Raw genomic sequence first — 13,927 nt, forward strand, 5'->3', positions numbered from 1 at the left:
TTAATGGGGGAAATAGGGGAAGATCGGGTCTACAGAGTGTTGTTTACAGACAATAGGACTAGGGAATGGGGGATTGGGGATAGTTGGGAAGTATTGGGGAAATAGGGGAATATTTACAAGCGGATATGGATGGAGGCCAATCTCATATCCGCAACAATATATATATATATATATATATATATATATATATATATATATATATATATATACGAGTATATATATTGTCATGTGGTCCCAGCCGATTTCAAATCAGCAGAGGCGGATAGCCGAACCAGCTTTAACTCCGAGGTGACCTTCCGAAGATGACAGTTATTTTTGGCGCGTGTGGGAATGAAGATGTGAGATGTTCGCCTCAACGTCTACAAAGACGTGTACGGGTCGTACCTTGGGCCTCGCGCGCTTTGCAAGCCGCGCTTTGCTTTGCCCGCCTGGCTTGGCAAGGAGGTGTGCGCTGCAGCAGCTGTCCCCGGTACGCGACGTGCACGTTTGGAGCACGTCAGCCAGGGGTTCGTTCAACCGCCCGTGTGCGGAGAACATTCGTGTGCGGAGAATGTGTGCGGACATCATTCTGTTACATGGTCCTCCCGGTAACTACCTGGTCTTGGTGACCCCCGGACCGTGGGAGGACCCCGCCAGAAGGATGTCTGATTTATACGCTTTCGTAACGCAATCAATATGAAAGACACAACAATTCAAGTCAATAAAAAACCCCACACCAAGGATCCGGATTAATCAATAATATATTCCCCAATCAACAACCATCAACAATCAATCACCAATATTACTAAGATGGCCATCTTATATATGTCCCCCCATTCCCCACTCATGACCCCTCAATGGTCACTGTCCCTCACAATGTCTCTGGGCCCCTCCAGACCAAGGTGAAGGTCGGCTTCTCCGCACACGGGCGGTTGAACGAACCCCTGGCTGACGTGCTCCAAACGTGCACGTCGCGTACCGGGGACAGCTGCTGCAGCGCACACCTCCTTGCCAAGCCAGGCGGGCAAAGCAAAGCGCGGCTTTCAAAGCGCGCGAGGCCCAAGGTGCGACCCGTACATGTCCTTGTAGACGTTGAGGCGAACTGTGCCGGCCGCTTGGTTCCGTGCACGAACCCACGGCAACTTGACGTGTAACCGGTAATTACCCCGCACAGGTAACTCCTCTCGCCAGACGAGCTTTCAAACGCAGCGTTCCCCACGCTGCTCAATATCGACACCGCTCGCGTCGGAGCTCGGCGAGGAAGAAGAAGATCGCCGCTTCTCCCGGACCTCGTGTCTTTTCTTCTTCCGTTTCCGGTCTCCTTTCCCCCAGAAGGGCTCCTGACCCTTTAATCACAACAACCTTTTATCGAATAAACATTAATAAGCAATGACCTGAATAGTAATTCACATAAATTCACATAAATCCGTAACAATTGGCAGCGACGAGCTGATTGGCCACGGACCGATTGGCATGAGGGGAGGAGCATGAAGCGCTCGGCCAATGGGAAGGGACGGACGCATTTAGAAGATTCGAGAGATCGAGAAGCGAGGGAGGGATTGGAGAGAAAGAGGGCTGACGTCACGAGACGGGTGGTAAAATGACTCGCTCGCCGGCATTCGGCTCTCTCCCTTTGCTCTCTTGTTCCGGACCCCCCTCTTGCGCTGGACCTTATCTTGCCTTCGGACTTTGGTGGAGGAATGAGAAGTTCAAAAGACGGTGGAGAGACGGAGCGCTGACGATTCTCCTTCCCTGCGTTCACGTGCGAACCACGAGCGTACGAGCGAGGCTTACCGCTGGAGCGTGACGAGCCAGCGCGAGCGGGTGGCTCGGTGGGCCTAGCGGAGCACGAACAAGGACGCGTCAAGGCCTTATGAACGGGGGCAAGGCGAGGCCTGCTTCGCACCAACCGGAGCCTCATTGGACGACGGTGCTCAAGCCTGACGATTCCTGACTGCAGACAGAGATAATAAGCCGCACCACATATAATACAACGCTTATTTTCCCTTCACCCGTATGATACGTGAGGTGTGTGGGATCCCAACCTAGATATTAGTTTTTATCGTCGCGTTTTCTTGTCCCGGCATCCGTTGTAAATAAACCCTTTTATTATTTTCCATGTTATTCTAAATTCCATGTTCGTTGAGTTTATTTCCTGCAGGTTTGAAGACTGCTCGGGACCACAGGTATATCTCCCGCTTCTTCTTCCTCTTTCTTTCTTCCCCGAGCATATATATAGTCATATCCACCATTGAACGTCGCTTCATTAACACTTGATTGCCATTCATGATTTCCCTGTCTTAACTGAGGGGAATCACACGACAATATGTATATATATATTATATATATTGTTACGGTTCTCTACGCCGGCCTTCTTCCCCTTACCAAGGGGGTATTAATCCCCTTGTCTTTACTGGGCCTGGCGGAACCCAGACTTATTATGTCCCTCCCGGACACACGCGGAGTAGGTTTTCTGGACTACTGCTCGCTCGTACCTAATTCCCCGCGCTGCCCTGGGAGCGAGGAAACAAGCCTTGCACGAAACACGTGTGGTTTGAGTACACCGAGCGGATTGCGTACACGTGGTCCGCGCAGTCTTACTTAGTGGAACCCAATTGGAGCGATCGTATTCATGCCACGCTTAGTCAAATAGAGAAACCACAGAAACGGTTGAATCAGGAAGAAAGGAAGAACAAATGGTTTAATTATTCCCACACGTATATACAGGTTCAAGGACGAAGAGACACAGAGCAATCCTTAAGCAGTCTTAACTTATCCCTTGGACAACGGGCCCGTCTCACACTCACACAGGGGATTGCAGATGGGCAGGTGTTCCCCATCGCGTCCAGAGATGGTCCCAGTCCGGCTCTCCACGGTCCCCGGCACATCCCGCGAAGATGGTGGCAGGCGAAGGCAGGGACTCGTAGCACGTCTCTCGTTCAAGCAGATGATGGGGCGGCACGGCAGAGGGCGGACTTTAGCGTGGCTGGCGGTTACTCAGCCTTGATCACTCGCGCGTCTCAAATGCGCTGTATTCGTTATAAGCGCGTCTGGCTGCGGCCGCGTATATCTAGTGTTTGCACACGCGGCCAACTCGTCTTCTTCGATACACTCCGAGCTGGTTAGCGCACGCGTTCTCATGCAAGTGCGTCAAGTTCATCAAGTTCTTTCGCCGATCCTTTTGCCGCAAGTCCTGTCGCGCTTATCCTGCATTCCTCTGTGAGTCCTTTATCTTTCTCTCTCGCAGCAAGTCCTTTACAACGCGAGTCCTGTCGAGAGCTTTCGCGCAGCGGTTTTATAGCTACGCCCCCTGAACCTTCTGGAACTCACCCGACTCTTCTCACCACGCCCTCTGACGCCACGCCGCCATCACCACCTCCGAGCTCTGATTGGCGGCTCGTGCTTACCGTCATCACTTCTGCCGCTCCACCCTCGACTCCGCCCCGACCTTCCTAGGCCTGCCTCGTGTTAACTCGCCCAATAATCAACCAATGCTTAGCAAACTGGATCGAGGCTAGGGTGGCTGGAAAATCGGTGGCAAGTAGGGCCTATTCTCCTGGCTCCTACTCAATGCAGAACAAACAAAGGAAAAGGGCTAAGCTTACAAATACGAAGACATAACTATACTATCGCGAGGCTACATACATGTTGCTTGTGTGACTAACTATGTGGGACAGACTTTAACCTTTATTAAACTCACTTGACAGACTCAAAACCGCAACAATATATATGTATATATATATATATATATATATATATATATATAATTATTATTATAATAGAGTAAACGTTTTTGGTTATGCATGTCGTCATGTTTATATGAGACGAAAACGTCTTCTTCTTCTTCTTCTTCAAAAATCCCCACCCTCTAAATTGCGTTAAAACTGCTGAGACCCCTCAGACCGTTGACGCCCCTTTAATCCCCCAAGACCCTTCAGACCACCAAGACCCTTGAAGACCCAAAATACCCCGAAGACCCCAAAGACCTTGAAGTCCCAAAACACCCGAAAGACCCAAAATACCCTTCAAAGCCCTGAGGCTCAAAAATACCCTGAATACCCAAAAACCCAAAAGACCCCAAAGACCCAAAACACCCCGAAGATCCAAAACACCCCGAAGATCCAAAACACCCCAAAGATCCAAAACACCCCAAAGATCTAAAACACCCCGAAGACCCAAAACACCCCGAAGACCCAAAACACACCAAAGACCCAAAGCACCCTTCAAGGCCCTGAGGCTCAAAAAGACCCTGAATACCCAAAAGACCCTGAAGACCCAAAACACCCCGAAGACCCAAAACACCCCGAAGACCCAAAACACCCCAAAGACCCAAAACACCCCGAAGACCCAAAACACCCCGAAGACCCAAAATACCCCGAATACCCAAAATACCCTTCAAGGCCCCGAGGCTCAAAAAGACCCTGAATACCCAAAAGACCCCAAAGACCCAAAACACCCCGAAGACCCAAAACACCCCGAAGACCCAAAACACCCCGAAGACCCAAAACACCCCAAAGACCCAAAACACCCTGAAGGCCCAAAACACCCTGAAGACCCAAAACACCCTGAAGACCCCAAAGACCATTAAAGACCCTTTAGACCCAAAAGACCTTTAAATACCCCAAATAACCAAAACACCCCAAAGACTCTTAAAGACCCAGAGGAAACAAAAGACCCTTCAGACCCAAAAGCCTCTGAAGACACTGAAGACCCAAAACACCTCAAAGACCCAAAATACCCTTAAATGCCCAGATGATCCAAAAGACCCTGAAGACCCAAAACACCATAAAGACCCAAAAGACACCGAAATGGTCAAAGATGCCTACCCCTCTGAAACGACGTGTGGTGAGGCGCGCCAAGTCACGCTAGTATATAGCTATCTTCTGCTTCTTCTGTCTTCTGTTATTATATTATTATTTATTATATATTTATATATTATTATATCTATATAAAAGAAAGTTTTTGTTTGTTTGTTTGTTTGTTTGTCTGTCTGTCTGCACACGCTAATCTCCTGAACGGTGAAAGCTAGGAGGTAACCTTTGAACCAAAAAATGTCGGGACGGGCCCCGGGAAGGTTATAGGCTAGGTGGCGAGGCCGGTCGAGGCCGCCTCGGCCGGCCTGGGCCCATTTCACAATAAATCTTCTTCTTCTTTCAAAATTATCTTGAAGTACAACTTATGCAATTATTGAATTAATAGGAATATCTGACTGATTGCAACACATGCTTTCAAAATTCTCTCTCGCGGGGCCCGACAGAAGAAAGAACAAGGAATCGTTGAGCACTAACTGAGATTGGGCTCGCGTCAGACCTATGTACAGAAGATTAAATTCATTCAAAAAGAACGCGGGCAACGCCGGGTGCATTCAGCTAGTATATATATATATATATATATATATATATATATATATATATATATATATATATATATATATATTTGCGGTATTGGGAAACCACTAAAAGGTAATGGCAACCACCATACAGGTCCCTTCGAATAGGTATTTCATAGCAGACCATTATCTTAGTCCCTTTCCCTTATTTTGGGTTATTATGTCTTTATGCGTTGGGGAAAGGAGAGATAGGTCCTCCACTCATAGAGGATAATGCACCAGGCTCCAAGGCACACCATGGTGTCCAGGTTCAGAAACCCACCAATCAGGATGAAAGTTACTTAGGGGGAACTTGTGGGGCGGAGTAACGTGCTCCACCAATAGGGATTCAGGACACCTCCAAGATTTCCCCCTCACTCGACGAGGGTGAACAAAGAGATTGAACACGTTTTTGCACTCTCTTGGGCATGGACTTTGTGACTCAGCACACGTGCATTCGCTCGCTCTGGCTGTTCTCTCTCGGCCCACTCACCACGTCTGCAAGATTATTAGACTCTGGGACTGTCTCTCTCTGTTTGCCGGATTCACTCAGCCTCGACACGTGATTGCTCTCTTTAGTCAGGTTCACTATGTTAACAAATATAATTTCGTTCAAAATTTTGGTAGATTAGCAAAACTATACATTTTTGGAATATTCAGAGCATGAGGAATCCAAAAATTAATGTTTACATTTGCGTAGACACCTTTGCGAAAATGACACTCAGGACAGTGATGAAGATAGTCAGGTTCACTATGTTAACAAATATAATTTCTTTCAAAATTTTGGGATTAGCAAACCTGTACATTTTTGGAATCTTCAGAGCATGGAGAATCTGAAAATCAATGTTGGCATTTGCACAGACACCTGCATGGCCGCCATTTTGGATTTTGAAAATGGCCGCCATAAAATACATATTTTGCGCGATCTCGGCTTCTAGTCAACCTAGAGACTTAATTAAATATGCTAATCCTATGTTTTCTGGGTCAAGGAATCCAATAAAGGCCTCAAAATAGTGCTCAGGATTATAGAAAAGCAACAAACAAAGCTAAATGAAAACCATTGTCTTTATATTTGTGATATAACTATTACATAATACATGATATTGCAAGTCCTTTGAAGTTATAGGTTGTTATAGGTCGTATCAGATTGAACTATAAGTCCTATACACAGGATCTACGAGGTCTATACCATTCAGGAATATGCTTTTACAGATCTTCATCACTGTCCTGAGTGTCATTTTCGCAAAGGTGTCTACGCAAATGTAAACATTAATTTTTGGATTCCTCATGCTCTGAATATTCCAAAAATGTATAGTTTTGCTAATCTACCAAAATTTTGAACGAAAAAACATAGTGAACCTGACTACTTGGCCAGACTCTCCCTGCTCCCTCTCACTGCACGTGGACACGACAAAGAGGCCTTAAACTTGCTCGTTTTGCACGTGTTCATTGTTCTCCGCTGGCTGCCGGACTCTCTCTTTGTGCACGTGCGCACGACCTTACCTGCCCAAGTCCGTGCTGATGATCGACCTCACTCTGCCATGCTGGGAGGTATCCGGAGCATTGTAGCCTTTGTGCTATCAGGTTTCCTACGTTTGTTTGTTCGTTTCCCTCCCCTCCCCCGTGAAAGTGTGCTGGGCCCATGTAGTGTTTATTTGTAGTAATCGTAATAAGGCGTAGAATAAGCAAAGTTCCTGCTTCTCGTCAGGTTTTCTTTCCTATTGAAATAATTACATTGTAAATATTTGTAAATAAATCAAATCGTTAAACGTTTTCCTTTTCTCTCTGTCCGTGAATGTCTTTTCCTCCATTGATCCGCCATTGTTCATACCCAGAGTAAAGATTGGCCGTAACGACATTAACATTACCTCGGCGGTTATCAACGGTTTTCGCTGGCCGTCTAAATTGGTGTACCGCCGGAGGGTATGGTGTTCAGGAGCGGGATTCCTGTCCGAGCACCGTAACATATTGGTGCCGGGAGTGAGATTCCGCTCCGGCAACCGTAACAATATATGCATAATATTATATATAAATATAAACACCATTATCTCTCTTTGGCTTTCTGCCTGTCTGCCTTTGTTCCTTATGCACTGCCATAGCTTTTAAGTTACAAACTCCAAACTCGGGGTTACAAATACAACTTTGTGTGGTGGGTAACATAGGCTATATGACCGCGGCCTCATGCAGGGATGTGGGGGTCGCAGGGGGATGGAAGGGGGGGGGGGCGTAAATTCTCCATGTAAATGTGTACCGTGTGGAGCCACCTCGTGGCGGTGGCAGAGGGTATTACAATTTCCTTTTGTTAATGGGCAACGCTAAGGTTAAAGCACTCTTTGCAGGGGTAAATTTGTCCTCCTTCCCTTCTCACCCCACCCCAATAAAACGGAGGGGCCTGTCAAAGCCACCCCTCCTTCCCACTGCCGAAGGCACCTCGGAAATGCTGTGCGTTGGAGGATATGTTATTTATTTATTCATTTGGCATGGGAGCGGTGTACCTTGAATGTATCTGTTCTTGTTGAATGTTTATTTTCATCAGTATTAATTAGAGTAAGTATTTTAAAGGTAGACAATAGGGATTAATAAATACTGTTTATTAAATCACCTTATGCCTCGTGTTGTATGTTGGTTTCACCTGTATAATGACAGACAGGTCACATGTTTGCACGAAAATATTTTCTAACGTGCTCCCCTTGGGGTAACTGGTGCACTCGCATTGGTTCCACGAGACTGTACATAACACGGTGAACTGCGTTCTTCAAGTCTTTCAACAGATTCTCAATGGGATTCAAGTCTGGGCTTTGGCTGGGCCACTCAAGGACTTTCACATTCTTGTTCTGAAGCAATTCCAGTGTTGCTTTTGCTGTATGCTTGGGGTTATTATCCTGTTGGAATGTAAATCTTCGATGCAGTCTCAGCTCCTTCGGTGGCCGGAGGTAATAAATGAATGAGCTGATTCTCTTCATTGGTTCTTGTGCTATTGCCTGCAAAACTTTAAGTTGCAGGCTTGGTTGCTGGGGTTGCAGTCGCAGACTTGGATGGGGTTGCGGTTACAGGCTAGGGTCTAGGGACTGCAGTCTAGGGACTTGTGCGATGGTACTGCTTTGCAGATTGTTGCTTGGTGCTTGGATTTTTCAAGCAAGGTCTTTTCATTTGCAGATGCCTGGTGTGTCAGAGCCAAATCATAAGTCTGCTGTAGCATTGCTGTTTTTGCTCTTTGTCCTAGTCTTCAGGTACTTGGAGAAATTTTGTTTGCGATCATCATGTGACCAAAATTGATCAAATGCCATTCCATATTCCCAATACAACAGATAAAGCACCACTCATGCTTTGAGGACTTTTCTTTATTCAAATACTCTTGACCAATTCATGCTTCATAATAAAAATGCAAGAATCTTCTTATTATAAACAATTTACAACAAGCGTGTTCCCTAAATATTATATACGAGCAGTGAAACATCCTTAGCAGAGAAGATGGAGCAAAAATTGATGACATTCAAACAGTGATGGAAAGATTCTGTATTGGCATAATCAAAAGGGATAAAGAAAAATAAAAACATTCCTTGACATACTGATCACAATAAAAACAAGACCGAAAGTCTAACAGTGGTGCAGCCGGGCTTGTTTTATACTTTAGTTGAAGAGGATTGTATGACCTGGGTGGGGATACCAGGTTGCAAATAATGCAAGTATTAATTTTTTTTGAAGTACTGTAAGTCTCTAAACTGTCTGTCACCATGGAAGTGAAGATATTGCAATATCGAAGATTTTTCAAGTTTATTGGTCGGTTGCGTTTGTTATTTTGTCTGTTTGTGTTTCTTACTTGGCAATTATTTATTTATTTTTGACAAGTATGTGATTGTGTGTTTGTGTGTTTGTGCACATGTTTGTTTGTCTGTCCGCTCACTTATACTTGCCTACAGGTCACAATTTTAAACCAATGTTCACAAAACTTCACCAAATGTTAAAGTTTGTGGTCCGACAAAATCCTATATATTTGAGGTCAAAAGGTCAACGTAGGCCAAAGGTCACCAATTTTTTTCAAATTTCTAAAATCCTCAATTTTCATACGATTGACTTGAAATTTTAACAGGATTTACATAGCAGCTTACTGAATTCAACCACCAACTATTTTGGAGATCAACATAGGCCAAAACGGAAACATAGAACAAAAGGTCAACAACCTTTTCAGATTTCTTAAAATCCTCAATTTTCATCCGATTGACTTGAAATTTAAAGAGGACTTGCATATCTCGTCACTGAATTCAACCACCAAGTATTTTTGAGGTCAACATAGGCCAAATTTCTAAAATCCTCAATTTTCATCTGATTGACTAGAAATTTGAAGAGCATTTGCATATCTGGTCACTGAATTCAACCACAAATTATATTTTAGATGAACATCGGCCAAAAAGTCAACATAGGCCAAATTTCTAAAATCATCAATTTTCATCTGATTGACATGAAATTCTAAGAGGATTTGCATATACAGTCACGTGAAAAAGTAAGTACACCCCATGTAGTTTTGACTTTTTCAACATATTTCAACATACAGCTATTTGATCTTCATTTCAACAATATTGATAGATAAAGGTGATATAATATAACAAATATCGTGAAAAATTTACATTTTGTAGTCCATTGTATCTATCTATAATTCCAGTAATCTCTGTGTGTATGTTTGTATGTTTGTATGTTTGTATGTATGTATGTATGTATGTTTGTCTGTGACCGCTGTTTCTCGACAACCACGGGTCCGATATACTTGCAACTTGCCAGGTATATTGCTGGGGACCCGAGGATGTGCCTTTTCAAGGTTTGAAATTAATCGGACAAGTAGTTACCGAGCTATGTCCAAAAAACGATTCAACCAATCAGAGAGCAGCGAGCTATCACGTGTGCGGAACGTGGCGAACAGACTCTGCCTCGGACGGCACATTTGAGAGCGTATTCATTTATTTCACAACTATGTTGGCGCTATGTTGGCGTTAAACTATGTTTTAAAACTAATAAAAACTAATTTGCGATTCTTTCGCTTTCCTGCGCGTTTGGGCACGCTATGGCGATTTCTTTACCAAACTCCGCAAGCCGTTCGCTTTGGACCAAACCATTTCATGTAAATAGAGGGGGGGGATTGTCACCGTACTCGCAAGCCGTTCGCTTTGGACCAAACCATTTCATGTAAATAGAGGAGGGGGATATAATTTTAGATAGAGATATAGTACGGGCATGCCCTAGTAATTTAAATAAACATAAATGCAAATTTCGCATGTGGAAAAAGTAAGTACACCCCTACATTTATCACTACTTCAAATACCTAAAATTAGAATCAGGTGCACCAGCTCAGGTGCAAATGATTATAACATTGTTAGAGAGGATCTTGGAGGAACCTGTCTTATTTAAACCTCAGACATTTAGTTTGGTTTGCTTTTTGTTGTTGAAGTGTGCGGCGTCACCATGCCTAGATCAAAAGAGCTCTCTGAGGCCTTCAGAAAGAAGGTTATAGATGCCTACGAGTCTGGGAAGGGATTTAAAAAGATCTCCAAACAATTTGAAATCAATCATTCGACTGTCCGGAAGATCATCTACAAGTGGAGAAGATTCAAAACAACTGCCAACTTGTTCAGGCCAGGCCGCCCGAGCAAGTTCAGCCCAAGAACAGACCGCAAGATGCTGAAAGAAGTCTCCAAGAACCCCAGAATGTCATCACGGGACCTATAGGTAGCTCTTGCCACTGTTGATGTCAAAGTGCACGAGTCAACCATTAGAAAGAGGCTGCACAAATTTGATCTACATGGGAGGTGTGCCAGGAGGAAACCTTTGCTGTCCAGAAAGACAATCAGGGCAAGACTAAAGTTTGCCAATGAACACCTCAGCAAAGACCAGCACTTCTGGAACAATGTGCTCTGGACAGATGAGTCAAAGGTAGAGCTATTTGGCCACAGTATCTATGTGGAATTTATCTATCAATATTGTTGAAATGAAGATCAAATAGCTGTATGTTGAAATATGTTGAAAAAGACAAAACTTTACATGGGGTGTACTTACTTTTTCAAGTGACTGTATGGTCACTGAATTCAACCACCATCTATTTTTGAGGTCAACATAGGCCAAGTTTCAAAAATCCTCAATTTTCATCCGATTGACTTGAAAATTGAACAGTATTTGCACATGGAGTCAAGAAATAGGGAAACTAACTATTTTTGAGGTCAAAAGGTAAAAGGTCAACTCGAGGTCAACCTTCCAAAATCATAATTTTTCATCTGAAAAATCGTCACTTTTCATCCTGTTGACCCAAGCTTTGATCAAGATCGTCAATTTTAATCTTGATGAAATGGACAATTTGCTGTATCAATGTAAAACTTTTGAGGGGGGGGGGGGGGGGGGATTTGCAAGTATCGTGCTCCGCATGACGTCTTCTTGTTATTCTGTCTATTTGTTTGTTTGTCTGTTTTTCACTGGCCTACAGGTCACAATTCCAAACTGATTGTCACAAAACTTCACCAAGTTGTAGAGGTCATCACAATTGAGAAGCCTATTGATTTTGAGGTCAAAGGTCATCTGGATGGCGAATTTCTAAAATCGCTATTTTTGCTCCAATTGACTTGAAAATTGAACAGCAGTTGTATATTGTCACTAAATTGGGAAACCAACTTTTTTAAGGTCAAAAGGTCAAAGGTCAACTCAAGGTCAAATTTCCAAAATCATCAATTTTCATCTAAAAATCATCACCATACATCCTATTGACCCGAGCTTTGTTCAAGATCGTCAATTTTGATCTTGATGAAATGGACAATTTGATGGATCAATTGCAACCTTTTTTCGGGGGGGGAGGGGGAGGGAGATGGTGGATTTTGAAAGTATCGTGCTCTGCATGACGTCTTTGTGTTTGTCTGTTTGTGATCAAGATATCTCAAAATGTTGCGGGCAGATTCAAATAAAATTTGGCAGGGAGGTAGTGTATGTGACAAGGACAAAATTATTAGATTTTGGTGAAGATCCGGATTGGGATCCGGCTAGTAGAATTTTTAAAGTGATTATTCACCATTGAGAGATGGGGCCAAAAACGATACATACCAGGATATCTTAAAAAGTTATGGATGGATTTGGACGAAACTTTGCAGAGAGTTTGGGTGTGTGACAAGGACGAATAGATTCAATTTTGGTGAAGATCTGAATGTGGATTCAGATAACAGAATTATTTCATTTTTAAGTGATTCTTCACCATTGAGAGATCCGGTGAAAAGCGATATATAACATGATATTTAAAAACGTTATGGCCGAGTTATGACTAAACTTGGTGGACGAGTTGGTTAGGTGACGAGAACACACTGATTAGATTTTGGTTCAGGTCCGAATCCAGATCCAGCCTATCAGTGGGATACAAAACGTAAACTGTTCACCTGGTGGAGGTATGTGCTCTACCGAGTGCCGTTCTAGTTCTATATGTTTCGAGTCAACAATGACCTAGGTGGGGATACACCTAGTGTACGCCGCTTCAACCCAGTAACTTTGTAACAACATAATGAATGCACTCTGTAACAACAATAATATTTACTGTATTACTATTATTAACGTTATTGTTATTACGAAAACAACACTACTGTATGAAGAAACCTGGGCTAATTTGTCTGAACCTGCTTGAAGGTGAGGCATGCAGGTATGAAGCCTAAGGTCTATACGTATTGTGTCGTTGGAAGAGCCAGCCATAACACCTATGGTTTCAATATTTGATGGTCATTTTAAAAGTCGGTTTGTTTGTGTTTCACACTGAATGAAAAACATAAAGGTAGAGAGAGCATGGCGGTTATGATATATGACAGGTTCGACGACATGTTCAGCCTTATCTGCATAAAAATAAAAATGGTGGTGTGTGGAGTCAGCTGTCATACGCCATAATTATATCACAGACGTAATCACATCACATCAACCCTGTCATGTGACCAGATCCTGAGGTCTGATTGGTGTACGTTTGTGAGGGAGATACATACATACATTCAGACAGACAAACACTGTTCTTGACGGCTTTGCTGTACGGGCTAAGCCGTAAAAACTCAAATGGAACTTATCTGGACACATAGCATGAACAGAGACAAGAATTACAAACCAGCAACCTTGTGAAGGTCCTTAAAGAAGCAAGGTGCGATCAAAGATCAGATTGAGATGAAATGGAAACATTTGCTGCAATGCAATGACATCAAATTGCTTTGAAGAAAAAACGGATTGTACGGTGTTGAGGGAAGCTTTGGACCCGAGGTTAACGAAATGAGGTGGACGAACGAGTTTGCTCAAATCAAATCATACAATATCCATGCTCACATGAGTGTGTGGTGACAGAGGGCAAAAATGAATACACTGACATTGGAGTCACAAATGGTTGCAACAAATGAACAGGAAAAGAGAGAGATAGCGAGATATATATATATATATATATATATATATATATATAGAGAGAGAGAGAGATAGAGAGAGATAGAGATAGAGATAGATAGAGATAGAGATAGAGAGAGATAGAGATAGAGAGAGATAGAGATAGAGAGAGATAGAGATAGAGAGAGATAGAGATAGAGAGAGATAGAGATA

Source organism: Myxine glutinosa, chromosome 6, assembly GCF_964187855.1.
Source record: "Myxine glutinosa chromosome 6, kmMyxGlut1.1, whole genome shotgun sequence".
In the NCBI taxonomy this organism is placed as follows: domain Eukaryota; kingdom Metazoa; phylum Chordata; class Myxini; order Myxiniformes; family Myxinidae; genus Myxine; species Myxine glutinosa.